At 33.6% G+C, this 19,318-nt stretch overlaps 1 protein-coding gene across 6 annotated transcripts in view; it reads left to right on the top strand.

Moving 5' to 3' along the window:
- The window catches only part of DLGAP2 (DLG associated protein 2), a 1,171,101-nt gene that overhangs the window by 499,181 nt on the left and 652,602 nt on the right, over window positions 1-19,318 (top strand). The gene's annotated exons all lie outside the window — the stretch shown is intronic.

Genomic DNA, 19,318 nt, shown 5'->3' with positions numbered 1-19,318 from the left:
TGTTCTAATAAGATGAGAACATCTCTCTTATTAAAATGAACATGGTCCAAGAAATAAATTAATATTTTTTCAAAGAACTCATTTATTCATTAACATATATTATATGCCATCTATATAGGACTGAGTCTTAAATAGGCAGTGGTCTTCCTAAAATAAACAAATCAACCCCAGAATAATAATAATAAATATTTATGTCATGTTTCCTCAGATCTTTACAAATAACACCCCTATGAAAAAACTAGTACATATACTATTATCATTCTAAACTTAGAGTGAGAGCAAGTTGCACTTAAATCCTACCTCCTACATTTAATTAGATGTGTTATTCTGGGCAAGAGACTTAATTTTTATGCACTTCAGAGAATTTTGTAGAATTATCTTCTTTTGAGTTATGATTGTTAAATGATACTCATGACCTCTGGGTGCCCCAGCAAATCTCTAAGACTAATGTGCGGAGAAGGTGTTAACTTGTACCATTAGAGAGAGTTTCTTACACTCATTAAATCACAGGTCCAATCTCTTTTTCTACCTTCCATGTCCAGACCCATTCCCATCCCATTCCCATGTAATATTGCTGTTTTGTTACTTCCCCATCCCTATACATATCTGTGCTCTACCCCTATTAGATGATAGACTGGTTATGACCTAAATCGATGGATCCAATTACCAAACCTCTGCTAATAAAATTACAAATCCTTTATAAAATTAGTATATAGATGAGGTTAGTGAGGTTAAATCACAGCTTAATATTCAAAACCAACTCAAACTCTTAAATCCCAACTCTAATTCCACTGCTATTTCTAATAATATTATTTTCAGTATTTAACTATATTATAGTAAGTCTTTTAATAAGATTCTTTAGTCTTCTGTTTATATGTTTATATATATAATTATATATATTATATATATATAATTATATATATATATAATTAAAAGATCATTTCAAAGCCTGAAATTGCCAAATTTTAATTCTATAATTCATTTGAAGTTTCTTTAAGACTTTAATTATTATTCTATGTTTTATTGTAAAGAAGTATAGTATTAAGTTATAAATAAAAAGTTTTAGAAACATTGAATTGGATTACAAATGTTTTAAATATGTGTGTATAGTTCATAATGTTATAATTTCAGGCTAATGATCATTTACACAGATCATTATTCCCATGTATTATCTTGCTCTTCCCATCAATAATAAATCAAGTAACAATCTTTGAGTACATATGTACAAGTCACATATCGGATGTTGTGTTACTGAGAATCCCTTAGGAAGAAATTTAGATAATTTAAGAAATAAGTGTAGTATTTTTTAGCTAACACTATACTCTGTTAAATTCACTTTTGTGCATTGAAACTTTCTCTGAAGAATCTATATAAGAAAAGCTTCTCTACTCAAAAAACTTTTATCCAGAATACATATAAGTAAGAAAGGCAGAAAAGTATAGGTGAGAATTTAAATGTTCTTATTCTTCAATTGTGTTATTCACACTCAAATTAAACTGTTTCTGATATATATCAGACATTTTTTAGGGTACTATTGAAAATCCCAGGAAATTCCAGAAAAAAATGACAACTTGCTATGCATTTATTAGTCTTTGGGCTAAATTACTATTGGAAAAGCTGAGCTTATTGTTTAAGTGATCATAATTTTGGTGATGGGAGAAATTGTAGAAGTCATCAAATGTAACCTTTTTACTTTACATCATGTAACTCACAGAGAAGAAATTATTTGCTTTGGAATTCAGAGGCAGTCTATGATAAAGCCAGAATTAAACTTCACATTCTCTGACTCTGAATTCAATGATAATCATCCAAAAGCTTGCTTCCTCTTTAGTATGGGTGGGTAGCAAGTAGGAAGGGGATGAGGAGGTGAGAATTATGAGGTGCCTTTGGCATGTTATTTCTTCCTAATACTTCACAGGAACATTTCACTATATGCTTTTATAGATTTATGTAGTTGCTGGGAGTGGGGAAGATGGGTGGGAAATTTTCTCTGAATTTGTATAGTGATTTTCAAGCTTTTAAAAACATTTCTGAGTTTACTTGTAAATCCAGGCTGACACCAGATGGTAACTCTTCATGCCTCTGACAAAGTTTACTGCTTTGCAGATTCCTTGTCATGAGATTTCCCTCAGTTTTTATTGTTGGTAAAAGCCTGAGCAGAAAAACGGAGTACATTATGGATCCAGTGCTTTTCTCCACAATCTTCAAATATTGTGTTCCTCAGTGATTTCTCTATCTTCAGAGAGTGGTTTTAATTCCATCAGGGAAGGCTTTCGAGATCATGTTTCTTTGAAAGTGTAGCACAGAGTAGAGAAGTACTGCTTTTCTTTCTGTTAAGTCACTATTTCTGTTTTTTTTAGGATTGTGGTTAAAATTCTTAGAGAGTCTCTTAATAGCAGTGGTTACTCACAATCTGGCACTACTAGTTTTTACTTAAATTTGTATACTTTAATAAGGTTCACCTCTAGCCCAGAAAGGATTATAAAATCAGCATGATACAAATTAACAACTTCCAAGCAATGTTTTTTTCAGAGTCTCTTAGTCACAAAGCCTGTGGAGTTAGTGGTACAGGTCTAATTTTTTTTTCTATCTAAAATATAAGCAGTGAAAAAATAAAATTAGTAATAGCATAAACAAGCAAAGCCTATGACAATGATCAAAGGATTATACTTCTTATTAATTGCCATCTGGATTCTCCACTTTTATTTCTCCCTATCTCAAAGGACTAGCTTGGGGGACCAAAGAGGGAAAAGGGTTCACACTTTCAAAACAAGATCCATCAAGTGTTTTTAAGCATTTGCTAAGTACAGTGCACTGTCCTATATTCTGGAGATGCAAAATACATATCCCAAACAAGGAGCTAACCTCTGGTGAGGAAATATTGCATTTACACAGTAATAAATATAAGCTCATCTGAAGAATGAAAGAAGAATAACAACTGGGGAGGATGAAAAATGGTGTTCCTTGGGAAGTAGGATCTGAGATGAAACTTGAAGGAAGCTAAGAATTGATTAGTTCATTTATTAAGAAAAACAAACAAACAAAAAACAAGTGCACCAGAGGATCATGGAACTCAAGATATAAATGAATTCAAAGGCCTCTAAGTCCAACTGTCTCCCTTTAAATATGAGGAAAATGAAACTCTGGGATATTGATTTGTCCATCATTACGTAGATAGTAGGTATATAAAAAGTGATGTTTGAACTCAAATCTCCTTATTTTGGACAGGTAGGTGATACAATAAATAATGTACCAATCCTAGAATCAGGGAGGATCTAGCCTCAGACATTTACTGTGTGATTCTAGACAAGTTATATAATTATGTTTGCCTTGGTTTCCTCTTCTGTAAAATGAGCTAGAGAAGGAAATGGCAAACTATCTCAATACTTTTATCAAGAAAATCCCTAATAGGGTCATAAATAATCAGATATGACTGAAATAACTAAAAAAAAAAAAAAACAATAGCTTCTCCTTATGTGATACCATTACTCTTCTATAAAAGAAAGTGACACATCATAATTTTAGAATAGGAAGAGACCTTAGGCTTGTTGCAGTCCCCATATTTTATAAATTTTATAAACAGATTAAATCTTATTGCTGTCTTCTGTCTCATATAATCTTAATGATCAGAGATTTATATGTAGTTAGTGAATACTTAATTTTGAACTATTAGCACAACCTAAATGAAAGAGTGCTGTATATTAAACCAGAAGGCCTAGAATTGTATCCAAACTCTTTTGCTCACTAAATATGTGACCTGTATCAGATTATTTAAAGTCTTTGAACAGGAAAAGGAAGGAGGTAAAGTGAACTAGAGTACTGATCCTGGAATTGGAAGGGTCTGAGTTTAACTCCAGCCTCTGACACTTACTAGCTGTAAAACATGTAGACCTGATTGCCTTTCCTTCCTCATCCTCACCCCCCAAAAGGAAATAAAGTCTCCAATACTCTTGGTTTTAGACTATATGAACTTTCAAATCTGTATCAACTCCAAATCTGGTCATGTTAACATGGAACCAAAGAGAATTTTAGCTTTAGAAGGAATCTTTGCTTGAAGTCTCAGAAACCTAGAATTTGAGCTGAAAGCAATCCCAGTGGCCATCTATTCCATAGAGTCATAGACCAAAGGAATCATCACTATGATACTCTCCTGTTATGTGATTATCTAGTCTCTGCTTGAAGCCCGCCAAGGGAGGCCAACTCATCACATTTTGAAGCAGCTCATTCCTCTTTGTATGAATGGAATCATTAGGGCATTTTCCCTTAAATCTAGAATAAATTGATCTCTTTACAACTCTCACCCACTGCTGGTGGTTCTGGTCCCCTAGGTCCAAACAATACAAATTATCCCTCTAATGTATAACAAATACTCAAAAGTATCTATTGCTTTCTCTCTGACTCTCTGACTCCAAAAATATCACAGTTCAAGTGATCCTCATATGACAAGACCCCAAGACCCTTTACCATCATCCTTTCTCTCCTCTGAACACTCTTCAGTTTATGAATCTTTTAAACTGTGGTTTCTAGAATGAGGGCTGACAAGGACAAAGAATGGAGGACTTTTACAACATCATGACTCTCTATTTTGTTTAAATTTAAAACATTCTGGACCAGTCGGAGAGCCAAATTAAGAGGCATTCAGTCTTTCTTTCTTAAATTTTACCAATAATGACAACCTTTCTTCCAAGGCAGCACACTACTGAGATCTTCTCTACACTGAAATAGAATCTTCTTTCCTTTAACTTTGATGCATTCACCTCCACTTTGCCCCAGTAGAATCTATAGAGTAGTTTCTTTCTTTTTCTGCATGATCATCCCTCATATGCTTAAAAACTGATTATTTGAGAGCACAATTTGATGTACACCCCTTTAAAGACCTTTTTCCCAAGGCTAATGTTGGTTTCTTTAACATTTATCATATGGAATAGTTTTTAATTCCCTTGCCCTATTATGTGCCTTTGCATGTCCTTCTGTTGGTCAAAGTCCTATTCTAAATTCCTAAGCTATAGTCTTCCTGATGTGCCCTTAACATTGCAGAGGATATATTCCTCATTCTCTCCACATACCTGATTTGAGGCTCTATAATTCTACTCATGCCTTTTGATATGGAGTTAGGTTTTCTAGTAGTTACATGATATAAAAGGTCCTAACATAAAATAGGACATAAGGTAAAAATGACAGATAACTAGTGGAATATATTTCATTTTATAATAGTCAAATTTATTCATTTATGTAGAAATGACTGTGGAGAAGCATAAACCCTGACAGTTTTGGCTTCTGCTTATAAAAATAAGATGTTTTGACTAGATTAGTATTAAGTTTTCAATTATGTTGTCAACTTTTTGGAGCTTACTTTAATGGCAAGAACCATGCTACTGATGACCTGGGAAAGTAAATAAAAATGACAGATATTTGGCTTTGAGGGAATTTTCAAATATTCTCTCTATAACTTGTTAAATTGGACTTTTATAGGCAAACTTGTAACATCAATTCGAAACAGTAAAGTAAGAAAGTGGAAGACCACGTGGGGAGAAAGTAGACAGCTGCCCAACCATTAAAAAATTTGTTTTTCTAATTTTAAAAACATTTTTATTTAGTTTTGAGTTCCAAATTCTAGACCTCCCTGCCTCATTCCTCTCTCCCCTCCCCTCTCCAAAATGATAAGTAATAAGATATGTTATACATATGTAATTATGTAAAACATTTCCATATTAGTCATTTTGTAAAAGAAAACTGGAATAAAAGAAAAAAGAAATGAAAAATAGCATACCTTGGTCTGTATTTAATCATATCACTTCTTTCCCTGGAGATATAGAGTATGCTTCATCTTTAGTCCTTTGAGATTGTTTTAGATAATTGTTTTCCTGAGAATAGATAAGTCATTCACAATTCATTGAGCAGTATTGTTATTTCTATATATAATATTCTCCTATTTACTTCACTATGCATCACTATCATGTAAGTCTTTCCAGGTTTTTCTGAAATCATCCTGTTGCCATTTCTTTTAGCACAATAATAGTCTGTTATAATCACACATCACAGTTTGTTTAGTCATTCCTCAGTTGATGGGCATCTCTTTGATTTCCAATTCTTAGCCACCACAAAAAGAACTACTATAAATATTTTTTGTATAAATAGGTCCTTTCCCATTTTTTTTCATGTCTTTAGGATATATGTTTTTCTGTGGTATTGTTGGATCAAAGGGATTGTTTTACAGTCCTTTGGACAAAGTTCCAATCTGGTTTCCTGAATGGTTGGATCAGTTCACAACTCCATCAGCAATATGTAATGTCCCTTCCAACATACAATTTTTCTTTTATTTGTTCTACTAGAAACTCCTTTGATAGGTGTGACTAATCACTAGTTCTTGCTTAATTCTTCCTCATGTCCAACGTATGCAGGACATAGTTCATAATTCCTCTTAGACTATTGAATAGCCCCCATTCTATGTGTATGTTTTCCATTAATGCATGCACATACTAATGTTTCCTAATGTTTCTCTTTCCCAATTTTTTGCTCTAAGGGAGGAACATAACATTATTAAATTGTTTTTCTTCAGTTTAATTTAAAATGAGTTTACTGATATTTCAGCTAAGCTTGAGGGGAGGCTTTAACTCTGGAACAATTAAGAAGTTACAAGGCAAGTAAGGTAGTGGAAAGAGCCTTAGGTTTAATTCAAGTCTCAGCTATGCAACTTATTATAGTGTGACTTTCCATTAAGTTGTGTTCCTTTCTATTTCACTTTCTTCCCCTACTAAATTTGGCATTGGGAAGAGATGATTCCTCAGGTCCCTAGGAACTCTGGCATTCTCCAGTTATACTTTATGAGCATAATTAAGTATATGTTGAGGAAATTAATAGATGAGGAATTTCAACAAAAAAAGAGAATTTAAGCTTAGAATGAAGAGTTCTGTAAGGGAAGAGCTAATGTAGACTCCATAAGCATCCATACTCCTGCTATGAGAAAAGCACTTCAGCCTCATCAGGCATTAATTTTTAGCAGTTATATAGCAAGTGATAGCTTGCATTGATATGGTGCTTTATGGTTGACAAAAGACTGAATTCATTATATCTCACTTGAACTTCACAACAACCTTCTAAGAGAGACAGAACAGGTATCATCATCATGTTCATTTGAGATTGAAGGCAACTGAGGGGCAAGGAAGTGAAATGATTTTTATAAGTTTTCATAACCAGAAGGTGGCAACCTTGGGAGACCAAATTGTCTCACTACAAGTTGAAGGTGCTCTCAGATGCACCCCATCTGATTTTCTGACTTACACTACTGGTTGAAAATAAGTTTGTTTTTGTTTGTTTGTTTGTTTGTTTTAAGGGACAAAGCAGATTTGAATCATACCTTATCCATCTCTGGGCCTTTAACCCATAGTGGGGAAAGTGTAGGGAGGAAAGAGAACTTAGTATCAGGTGAGTGTGAGGGTATGATGAAGTCCATAGGAGTATAGCCAAGTGGAAGATGAACTTAGAAATAGTTCCTTGATATCCACCTTCCAAAGTTTCTTATCAGAGGAAGGAATATGGAGTGTTCAGGGAAGACTAGCACCTGTAGTGTGAGGGCTTCTGAGTCCCTTTCATAAGTGCTCATCTACCTTTGGTGTTTACCTTGCACTCAACTTTCATTTATGATTTCAAGATATGTAGTGTATTTAATGGCCATATCCTTATAAAAACCTGTCTCAGCAGACAGGGTAAACCGGGTAAAGAGTAACTGACAGACCTCTTTAAAAGGAAGAATGAGCAACAACCAGAGGGAGGCAGGGAATCTGAGGAAGTTTGATTTTCATAGTTAATGTCATCTTGCAGAAAGATGAGTTTCCGGAGACAATGATGAAGTACAGAGCTCATTCTATTCAAAGCAGCTGCTTAGTAAATAATTTAAAAAACTATTAAAATTTAAAAAAAATAATAACTTAGATATTTATTCATTACTGTTAGTCAAATAAGAGACAAAAAAAAAAAAAAAACAACACTGATAAATGATGTATGTATGCATGTATATATTAGTGTGTTTTGGAGTCTAGACCTATTGCTCCCTCAGTGTAGTGTTCATAAATGCCTAGAACTATTTTTCTTAGTTTAGTTTCTCTACAGAAGGGCCTGAGGTATGTGCTTGTGATAAACTGCTTTTTGTGTAGCCTGCTGTTGTTCATCTGGGATGTGGGCATTTAAAAAAAAAGTAATCATCTATTATCATTGCCCTTTAAATCACCAATTAGTCTAGTAATTTAGAAACAGACCTTCCTGCCTCAGGAAATACATTTTCTGTTTTTATTTTCAAGTGACAAATTTTATAAAACCTTACAAATCCCCAAATATGTTTTTCTGATGAATTCTGAAGTTTTGAATGTATGTATAAGGTCAAGTTATTATTTTTAGAACAAAAATGTTTTTAACATTCAATTATTTTTTTTTCTTTCATCTTCTTTTATTTGTTTTAGTGCTATTCTGGAGGTAATGGTTGAAGATTACTCGGTGATATCAGCATTTATTTAATTTTCCCAAGTTTCTGCCTTTTTTTCACCTCATCTGTAAGATATAAGTAATGTTATGATAGCTATACAATTTGGTTTTGTTTTGTTTGTTATATCTTTGAGGACATAATTGAGATAATCACTATTGCTATTATGGCCCAGGGATATACTAAATGTTGGACACATGTTAAGCAATGGACCTATGTAAACTGATATTCAGAGGGCCTGGCAATCAAAGACCAGGCCTATAGTTTTAGCTCTGTCTCAGAAACATTGCATGAACATGGGCAAATTACTTTTCCTCTCTGAGATTCTATTTCCCAATACATCAATTGAATTAATGGCATAGATCCTACAAATCACAGAATCTCAGAGTTGGAAAGGACCTCAATGACCCTTTTGTCCCATACAAAACTAATAAGAATCTTTTTTTAAAATAATATTTTATACAATAATCAGTGAGCCATTGTTTAAATACCTCTAGTCAATGGAATTTTTTTTCTTACATCAAGTTTAAATGTGTCTCTAAAGAAAATTCCTACAATCCCCTACTTTCTCCTTGATACAGAATAAATGAAGCTGTTGCAAAGAGTTTCCTAGGTCATTCTATGCCTTGGTCATAGAAAGATTAATGATGACATCTTTTTTTTTCAGATCAGTCTTAAATCAAGTTTCTCATATCCTCTGGTCCTAAGAGCAAGATGTTGAAAGTTTCCAATTAGGTAATGACAAATCACATATCTATCTGCATAAATTCTCCTTGTGTTTTCATTTGGAAGAAAGCACCCTGTAGACTTTAAAACTGTTCAGAAATGAATTGTTATTGCCAATTCCTTTCCACTCCTTACTGAAATTGTGGTGTGGAGTATGCCGGAGGCAAGACCATTAATAGTACTTGAGAGTCAGCTTTTGTTAAGTGACTCTGGGACCCTTCCTGTAAAATGCACACTATATAAATGGAGGTTAGAGTTATGTCCTCATTTAGCCGACAAGGACCAAGGGAGTTGTGGAATGTATTCTTAATTGGTAACGTGTATACAGGGTTTTTTAAGATTGAAAGAGCCCTTCAGACCACATCTGGATTGTTGTGTTCAATTCTGGGTACCATATTTTATAATCATCAATTTAGAAACATCAATAAGCTATAACATGTTCAAAACAAAGTGATTTGGTTAGAATGGAGTTGGAGACAATGTCACATAAGTATCTGTTAAAAACAAAACAAAACAAAACAATAACAACTACAAAAAAACTGGGATGATTTAAATTGAGAGAAGAAGACTTAAAAGGGTGTCAGGAGGTCTGGTTCCAACTATTTAATGGACTGAGGTTTTTTGGGTTTGTTTTTTTGTTGTTGTTTTTGTTTTTTGGCAGAGGCAGGAGCATTGAATGGACATTTTAGGGAAAGAGTTTGTATCTCTATCCTGAGGAAGAACTTTTTAACAATCAATAATAACTCAACATTTATTAAGCATCTACTATATACCTGGTGTTGGGGGCGGTAGCCCCTTGATATACCTTGTTTGATCTCCAACTTCCTTTGGGACTTGGACCTTTGATACAAGATCTGGTCAAACTAGTTTGGGCTATCTGAGCTGGCTGGGGTTTTACAGCCTCCATTCTAATCTGCTCAGATAGACCAAATACCATCAGTAAATTCCTTTTTCGGGAAGAGACTTTGGTCTGTCCCCAAAAGATAACAAGAGAATCCTTATCTTATTTACATCACTCTCCAGAACCTCCTTACATCATTGCATCTGAATGATTGTGCTCTTGTATAAAACAGACTCCTCAAAAATCTATTCTTTGCAAAATTGGCCTTGTACCATGCAGCCATTTTGCCCACCAGCTCTCTGGTGTTTCCATTCTAATCAATAAAGACTATGTTTCCATACAGCATTAAGTAGCAAATTCATTTGCTGCCGACCCTGCCCTTGGTTACTTTGGGGAAGGAAGGAGAGAGAGAAAAGGAACTGACCCATCTCAGTTTAGACCTCAGTTTACTCCTCATCACCAGGTACTTTGCTTAGTGGTAAATAATACAAAAAAGATGCAAAAGACAGTTCCTTCCTTGAAGGAGCTTGTAATCTAATGGGAGTGCTTAAAAGTAGTATGAGCTGGTTCAGGAGTTATTGAATTCCCTATCACTAGTAAACCTATAAATAGCACTGGAATAATCATTTATTGGTAGTGTTGTGGAGCAAAGATTTGTTCTGGTTTGGCTTGGACTTGATGCCTTCTGAGGCTCTTTGCAGCATATATTCTGTATATTTTATAAGCAATTTTTTATTTTATAAGGCTCTGCATCCTAGAAATGTTAGATTCTATGGGAATCAATCCAAAAATTTAAGATTTCATATTTTCCATAACAGATAACCTCTCCTAGGAAAATCCATTTATATTTGTGAATCCCTTTTTTGAAAGTGAATTGACAACTCTCTTAGGGTCAATGAGAATGCTAGCCTAAAATTCAATCTGGTCTCAAACACTAGCTGTATGAGTCTGGACAAATCACTTGACTTCTGTTTTTCTCAGTTCCCCCAATTGTAAAACAAGAGAAGTACTTAGAACCTACCTCATAGGGTTGCTGTAAGGATCAAATGAAAAAATAATTTGTAAAGTGCTGTCATATAGTAAATTCAAAGTTAAATAACTATTATCATTGGAATTTATCTCAAATGAAATATGGCCCAGGTTCTGCTAGCTAATGAATGTCTCTTAACATAGGGTAAATCAATTGATGGCTAACATTTGAAAATAGGGTCTAGTTCATGGGAGTGAAAGAACAAATCCATCTTCCTTCCAAAAGTCTGAACTCATGATTTAGGATTGATAGCCTGATGCCCAATAATAATAATAATTTTATAATAACCAATAATAATTAAGACATTGTATATAATAGGGTATTGGATTTTGAATCAGGAAGAACTGAGTTCAACTCCTTCCTTAAATAATTAACTGTGGCCAATGTACTTTTTTTTTTTCAGTCTCAATTTTTTTTTAATCTGTAAAATGTAGATAATAATATTTGTTTTCTATACTTTATTTAGCTTGACTTTATTTTCAATATTTATTCAATATACATATTTAATGAAAATATTTTAGTTATAGAGAAGTTTGTTACCTGCAAAAGAAATACAGGACCTAATTTTTTTTTTTTTTTTTTTTTTTGCTACTGATTTGGAGGTTAATGTGGAAAAACACAGACTTGTCAAGTGACTTGCTCAAGGTCACTTAGTGAGTTGGTAGAAACCCTGGAATTAATAATGCCCTTATCCTCAGTGCAATGTGCTTTCCATTACAATGGATTTATCTTCTTTCACCTTTCCTTTTTTACTTTGGATTTTGGTTTTAGGTGAAGATTCTTGCTGGTTGGCAAAAAATTCATGGAAAATTTCCCCCAGATTATATATGTTTTTTATTTATTTTCTTTCTTTTTTTTAATCTTTATGATAATTTTAGAAATCCACTTACCATTATATTTTAACTTCCTAGCATTTTTTCCCAAAACCTTTGGAGAGAGTCAAGTAATTTAGATTCTTTTCTTTCTTTTTTTTTTCCCCTGGACAAGAAGCATAACTAGATTTAAGCAGTTTGAGTTTTGAAAGGGAAGAAACATTCAAGAAAACAAACATTTCTGCTTCCAACGAAAAGAAAAAAAATACGATTCTAAATAATTAATCATGTAATCTCTAAGCCAGACAGAACTCCCCCCAAAAAGGAAGAAATGACCTACCCCACTCAAATATATACTATACAGCAGATCGATATATAAAGATTTTTTTAAACTGTTTCATATATTCATCTCCAAACCATTCAATCTTATCACTGCAATTTTATTATACTGTCAAGTGAAAGTTATTATAGAAGGTAATCAAAGTGAGGAGGAGATATGCAAATAAATGAAACTAATATGTGAGGGAGTTAGATATGTAAGGAAAAGGGTAGAATTAAGCCATGATCATTGATTAAGCACAGCTAGCCTTAGGAGTAAAAATTGATAAGATAAAGTAAAAAATTTATTAAAAAAAATTTGGAAAATGAGAAAGTTAATTGACTGCTATGATAGCTTACTTAATAAGATGCCTTTTAAATAAAATCCAGGAAGGGAAAGAAAGATGAAGGGATTAAGGATTTATATATCACCTACTATGTCCCAAGCAAGATGTTAAGAAGTTTACAAAAAATGTCTCATTTGATCCTCAAAACAACTCTGAAAGGTAGTTACTATTATTATCCTCTTTTTATAGTTGAGGAAATCCAGTCAAATAGAGGTAAGTGGCTTGCTTAAGGTCACACAGTAATTAAGTATCTAAAGCTGGATTTGAATTCCAGTTTTCCTGATTTTAGGCTCAGCATAAAGAAGTAGTCTCTTCCTTTATTCAAAAAGTCTCACTTTCCAAAAGATCTTCCTATCAGATAACATTTTCTTTATACAGGTCTACTTGTTTTAAAAATTACTCTGTTTATAATGTAACAGATTAGATAACCATACTTTTCATTTATTAAATCATTTATTAAGTACATATTACCAGATACTTCATTAGGCAATAGGTATACAAATAATTTAAAAGCAAGATAGCTTCTGCTCTTGAGCAGCTTATATTACACTATAGGGGAAGGAGAGAGAAAAAAACAACATGTTCACTGATAAATATCATGTATTTTTCAAATGTACAAGGTAATTTTAAGGAGGTAAGTCCTAAGAACCCAATCAGAAAAGGATTCTTAAAGGAGACAGGCTTGCAACTTGAAGAGAGCTAAGTGTTCCAACATGTGAAAATTGTGTGAAGAAAGAGAATTCTAATCTTGGGGAATAGCCCATGAAAAAACACAGATCAGTGATATAGAATGTCTTCTAAAAGGAAACTGTTGGTGTGTACAGTGAATGATGGGGATGATGCTTAATTATACTAGCAAGACTCACTTTTTTCTAGATTGTGCTTTAAGTTCCAAATGAGGTGTTTGTATTTAATTCTAGAAGCTCTACATGATAAAAGAAGTTCTTTTAATAAGGTGGGTGACATGATCAGGCTTATTTTTCAGGAATATCAGTTTTATATGTGTGTGGAAGATGGATGGGTAGAGGAAAGGCTGGATGCAAGGGAACTAAGGAGGAAGCTCTTGCAATCATCCAGGTTAGAGGAGGAATGATGACTGTGATGAGATTAGATTCATGGAACCAAAATGATGAGATTAGGATTTCTGGTGGTCAGGGAATTAAATGGTGAGCTTAGTGTGAAGGTAAATTTCCCAGCTCTAAAAGTTCTATTAAAATATTCTCTGAGAGTTTATAGTTCAAATTTTCATGTACTACACCATATTTCTTTGTAAACAGTCAAATTATTTTATAAAAGAATACTAATAGAACTGATTCCTTTTAGAAAAGTAGACTTGGTCATGGATATTTTTATATCCTTCATTTAGGGTAGGTTTGTTAGATGTAAATAAAAATAGTGTTCCCAAAAAGGTCTCATATTAGGTTTTTGTTGTCATTATTTTGGCATTTTTCCCAAATTTTGAATATTGTTATTAAAAGGAATATTTACTTTCAGACACCTGTGCCCTTGGTCATAAATAAAAATCACTTGCTAACAATAACCACTGAACCCCCCAAAATTACATTTTCTGCATATTTGCAGTCTTTTCACTCTGGAAATAGCATAAAATCGAGGCAGACCAAGCGTTTCGTGAAGCAGACTGGCTTCATGAATTTTTGTTGCACTGCTTTCCAACTAGTTTTGATGAGAATTCTCAAGGGAGAATAGTGTGAATGATTGTAAAAGTCGCATAAATGACATCTGAATTGTCTGTAAAATTAAAACTTTTGTTTAAATAAAAAAAGAATTATAATTCAAGATTTTAGATTGAGCTAATGAACTAATGCTCAGAGAAATTAGTGCACATTTTTCAAAAATTATCAAAGATATTTATTAGAATTGAATATTTCTCTTTTGGAAGTAGAAGCATAGGAAGAAGTCTGGCCATAAAGCCAGGCTGACCTGGGTGTAAGACCTGCCTCTGGCATAGCATATGTGTTATTTAGTGTATTTGTTTGTTTGCTTGTTTGTTTTGTTTTTGCTGAGGCAATTAGGGTTAAGTGACTTGCCCAGGGTCTCACCACTAGGAAGTGTTAAGCATCTGAAGTCAAATTTGAACTCAGGTCATCCTGACTTCAGGGCTGATGCTCTAGCCACCTAGCTGCCCCTATTCAGTTTTATTACCAACACTTTGTGACCCAATTTAGAGTTTTTCTTGTCAGAGGTACTGGATTATTTGCTATTTCCTTCTTAGGTTCTTTTTATACATGAAGAAACAGAGGCAAATAAGGTTAAGTGACTTGCTTAGCATCACATAGTTCTTAAGTGTCTGAGACTTGATTTGAACTTATATCTTTATATTTTTTAAAAGATTCTTTTAAAAAATTCATTTTTTGGGTGCAGCTAGTTGGTACAGTGAGCAAAGCACCAGCTCTGAAGTCAGGAGGACCTGAGTTCAAATTTGGACTCAAGACACTTAACACTTCCTAGCAGTGTGACTCTGACCAAGTCACTTAACCCCAGTTACCTCATCCAAAAAAAAAATAAATAAATAAAAATCATTTTCTAACTTTTTTCTATTTACAAATTGTTTCACCTCCTTTAATCTATCTATCCATCTGTATGTTTGTTTATTTCTCTAAATCCCTATTTCCTCCATCACTGAAAAATAAAAATAAGAAAACAAAGCCTTTTAACCAAATATACAATCAAGCTAAACAAACTCCCATATAGGTCAAGTACAAAAAAAAAGTACCATATTTTACCCTCAAGCCCATCAATTTTCTGTCAAGAAAAAGATAGTGCATCAAGAATTCTTTAATAGTTAAATATACCTACTTTTTTTCTTTTTTAGTAATTATGTGATATAAATTTTATATTAATGCCAAGTATTCTATTGAAGCTTATGGATGTTTATGATATAAATTTCTGCTCAAATGCTTTCCACTTTTCCTTAGAGTTTTTACTTAAGTCTTTTCCAAACCCCTATTATAGGGAGTAACAACATGGGATAGAGAGGAAAGTGATTCACTTTTTGATCAATAGCTACTAATTGGTAAAGTTGGAACAACAGTTTATAGGTTTCTGAGAAAATGCATATGTGGTAGTGAGAGTTTTTTCCTTTCCTTTTCTTTTTTTTTTTTTTAACCATTAATGCTCTTTGTTTCTTTCAATTATTAAATATGTGACTAAAAGTTACTTACTACTCTATAACTTGCAGAGTTTCCATTTTAGCTTCTATTCTGAGAATGTTTTTTTTTTTTTTTTCTTTTTTCTTATTTTCTCTTGTTCTTCCAATCTCATAGTTTAGGAGGAAAAAAAAAAAAAAAACAGATTCAAAGTTTCTAAGGACCTTTCCTCAATGGTATAATTCAGTGGTCCTCTTTATCATCAGAAATGACATCTCTGCAATATTTATTGTCTCCTTCTTCACTTGGTTATCCTGATAAAACTTTTTTTTTTCTTCTCTGTCACACTAAAACAGAGTCAAAGGGCAATAAAGTTACTATTAGCAATAAATCAGAAGATTTTGTTTTGGTTTGGATTGGTTTTCATTGTTACAGCATTAGATTTTCAAGGAGCTCCAGGCAAGACTATAAGAAATACACATCGATCCCATTTCTGGTTTTTCTGGGTGGTATATAGGTTTTATCCTTATGTTTGTGTTGCTGGCATTTAAGTGAGACAAAGATATAAAGGTAGAGTCAGACACGTGGTAGGGGAAGACAAGGAGAATGAAGAGAAAAGCTAAAGGTTAAAGAGAAGGACAACAGTGTGAGCTTAGTAGCACAGTGATTTTCTCTGAGAAGATGTAATACTGTAGAAACTGAGCAAGATAGAGATTAGAGAATATTCAATACAGAATTTATTAAATGGAGAGATTTACTGGGACCAAATGGATGCATGGTTTGGTCCTAGGGCTGAACTAAACTATCATCTCAAATAACTCCATCAAACATTAAGAGGGAATAAGTATAGCCTAAGGTCTAAGATATAAAACCTTTATCTTATCAAACACTAAGAGGGAATGGTTATAACCTGAGGCAGAGTAACTGAATAGGACAATTAGGGAAACTGGGTCAGGACATTAGAAGACATCTTGGCTGTCTTTAAACATTTGAAATTCTATTGTCTGGAAGAAGGATGAAAATATTCTGTTTGGCTAAAACTGGGAAAAATTAGGGTCAAAACAAAGAAATTAGTGAATGAAAGATTCAGGTTCCCATTAAGCTGGGAGGAGGTGGGAGAGGGGGCAGGAACTTCTAAAGGATTGTTTGTCCTTTGTTCTTGAAGAGGTCCATGCCATCCGGGAGGGGATGCCATGACATGCAAGTAAATTGGATTTGATTGAGGGAGGGCTGGACAAGGTCACCAGCCTCACTTTCCCCTCCATAGTTATCTGAGTCCAGTGGCCAGATATAGATCAAGATGACCTGATAAAATGGGAAACCAGGCCTTTTAAAGCCTGAGGCTGTACCCACTCAGTAATTGAGGCAAAGAATCTCCTCTTTCACCTAGTCCAAAAAAAAATTTAAATAAATGAATGAATAAGTCTGGAAGAGGAAGATCCTCAGGGTCAAAGCAGGAATGATTACTATTTTCATTCAATCTGCATCAATGACCAAATAGGCTTGGCTTAGTACTATTGGTGGCCAATGAGAATCACCTTGTTTTTGGTTACTTTTAAGTCTTCAACCAAAGGCAGTTCACTAATTTTTTTTAAAGGTTTCCTAACTAAGGTTTGTTTGAGTGTGACTAGATAGTCCTCAGGCTACAAATCACATGTAAAACTCCCCAATTCTGCATGCAGCAGAACCAAATTAAAACATTACTGGGAAATGTTTAGCAAATAAAAATCCAGTTCAGTAAAGATAATGTTACTTTCTGTCTTTTGAAGTCAATATCTGACCTGCAGGATCCATTTCTGTTTGACAACTTCGGAAAGCAATTTTTAACCATATATGAAAAATATCTTAGCTATCCATGTCCTTTTACTCAGTAATTACCTACTAAGCCTATCAACATCCCAAAGCAATCAAAGAAAGAGAAAGAAGATGTATATGTACAGAGTTATTTAAGGAAGTACTTTTTTATTGGAGCAAAGAACTGAAAAGAAAGGAAGCATATATCAAATAAGGAAAGGACTACTGCAACCCTGTATATAGTAGGCACTTAACAGATGTTTAATGATTAATTAGCTGATCTTGCTAACTTGGACTATCCAGTATCTGGATTCCCTTACAAATCTTTTCAATTACATGGGAGAACTACTGTTTGTTCTATAAACTAGATAGGGAAAAGTGTCTTTATGTCCCAACATGAAATTAGACAAAACCACTCCAGTAGAAAGGAGGGAATTTAATTTAATGTACTTCTTTACAGAATTCTGAGACTGCCAAAGTTAGCAAAGCTTAGGTACATGACTTATGTCCAATATAAATGCTGGACTTTGCCACAGAAAACTTCTACCAATGTTGGTTGGTACTATCTCAGCAACTTGTAGTCTTCAATAGTTACCTAGAGCATGTAAGGCTAAGTGTCTTCCTAGAGTCATGCATAAATATGAGACTTGAACCTGGATGGGTCTTACAGCCAAGGCCATTTTTTATACATGAGAGGCAGCTAGGTGTCCCAGTGCATAGATTGCTGGATATGGAGTCAGGAAGACTCATTTTCTTAAGTTCAAATCTGGCTTAGACACTTACTAGGGGTGTACCCCTTAAAAACTTAATTATGTTTTCCTCAGTTTCCTCATCTATAAAATGAGCTGGAGAAGGAAATCACAAACCATTCCAGTATCTCTGTGAAAAAAAGCCCAAATGCAATAAAAAATAATTAAACACAACTAAAAAAATACCATAACAACATTTGTATATGAAGCCATGATTCCTTTGATATGTGATCAAAATCTCCCTGAATTTTTCCTCTTCTTTTTCTTCAGTGATATCTGAAGTGATAGCTTCAGAGATAAATCTTCAGTGATTTATTTTCACTGAAAATAAATGATCACAAAAAGCTGTTGAAGAGAAATGGCATTGTGCAGTGAATAGAGTGTATGTCTTGGAGTCAGAATGATCTGGGTTTTAGCCTCTTGATAAATTCTTAGCTGTATGCCTCAAAGAAAATAAACTCTCAGTACCTAGGCGATTTTCTAATATGATAAGTTTCAGGAAAAAGTCGTTAGGAAGTTCCTTACTTAGTGAGCTCCTACAGTGCTGCAATCATAGATATTGTTTTCTTTTTGTTTGTTTGTTTTTTTTTTTTTTTTTAAGTACTATTGAAAGAGAAGAGGTAAGAACAAGGAATTTGTGGCTAGACAACACTCTCCCTCTCCTGCCAGTATATATGGTCTGAATTATGTGTAAAAAGAAGACAAAGAGAAGAAACTATGAATTAGTGTAAAGTTGCTGGTTTTGAATTTGTGCAGGCATAGTAGGTTAAATCGTTAGGGAATTGTTAGAAAAAGGAAGCAGTTAGGAATTAAATACTAGTCCCAAACAACTCTTTGGGAACCTTGCAAGACCTGTTTTTTCTCCTAGAAGCATTATCTTGATGATATTATATTGTTCAAGTCAGCTTGCTTTTCTATGTTATTAAAACAGTAGAATAATGTAACTGTCTATTTTAGTTCATCTTTGTAATAGATATCTAGAAAAATAGTTCTTTGTGTTAGTAGGAGAATGTAGCCAATTTTTAGCTGGTAAAATATTTAATGTGTAAATTTAGGAGCAAAAATTACATATTCCTCAATATTCTATAATCCTTATGTTTATTTTAATTCCTTTGCCA

This window comes from Sminthopsis crassicaudata, chromosome 2 (genome assembly GCF_048593235.1).
Source record: "Sminthopsis crassicaudata isolate SCR6 chromosome 2, ASM4859323v1, whole genome shotgun sequence".
Lineage (NCBI taxonomy): Eukaryota > Metazoa > Chordata > Mammalia > Dasyuromorphia > Dasyuridae > Sminthopsis > Sminthopsis crassicaudata.
Note: the sequence above shows the minus strand (reverse complement) of the source record. Positions and strands in the feature narration are given on the sequence as shown.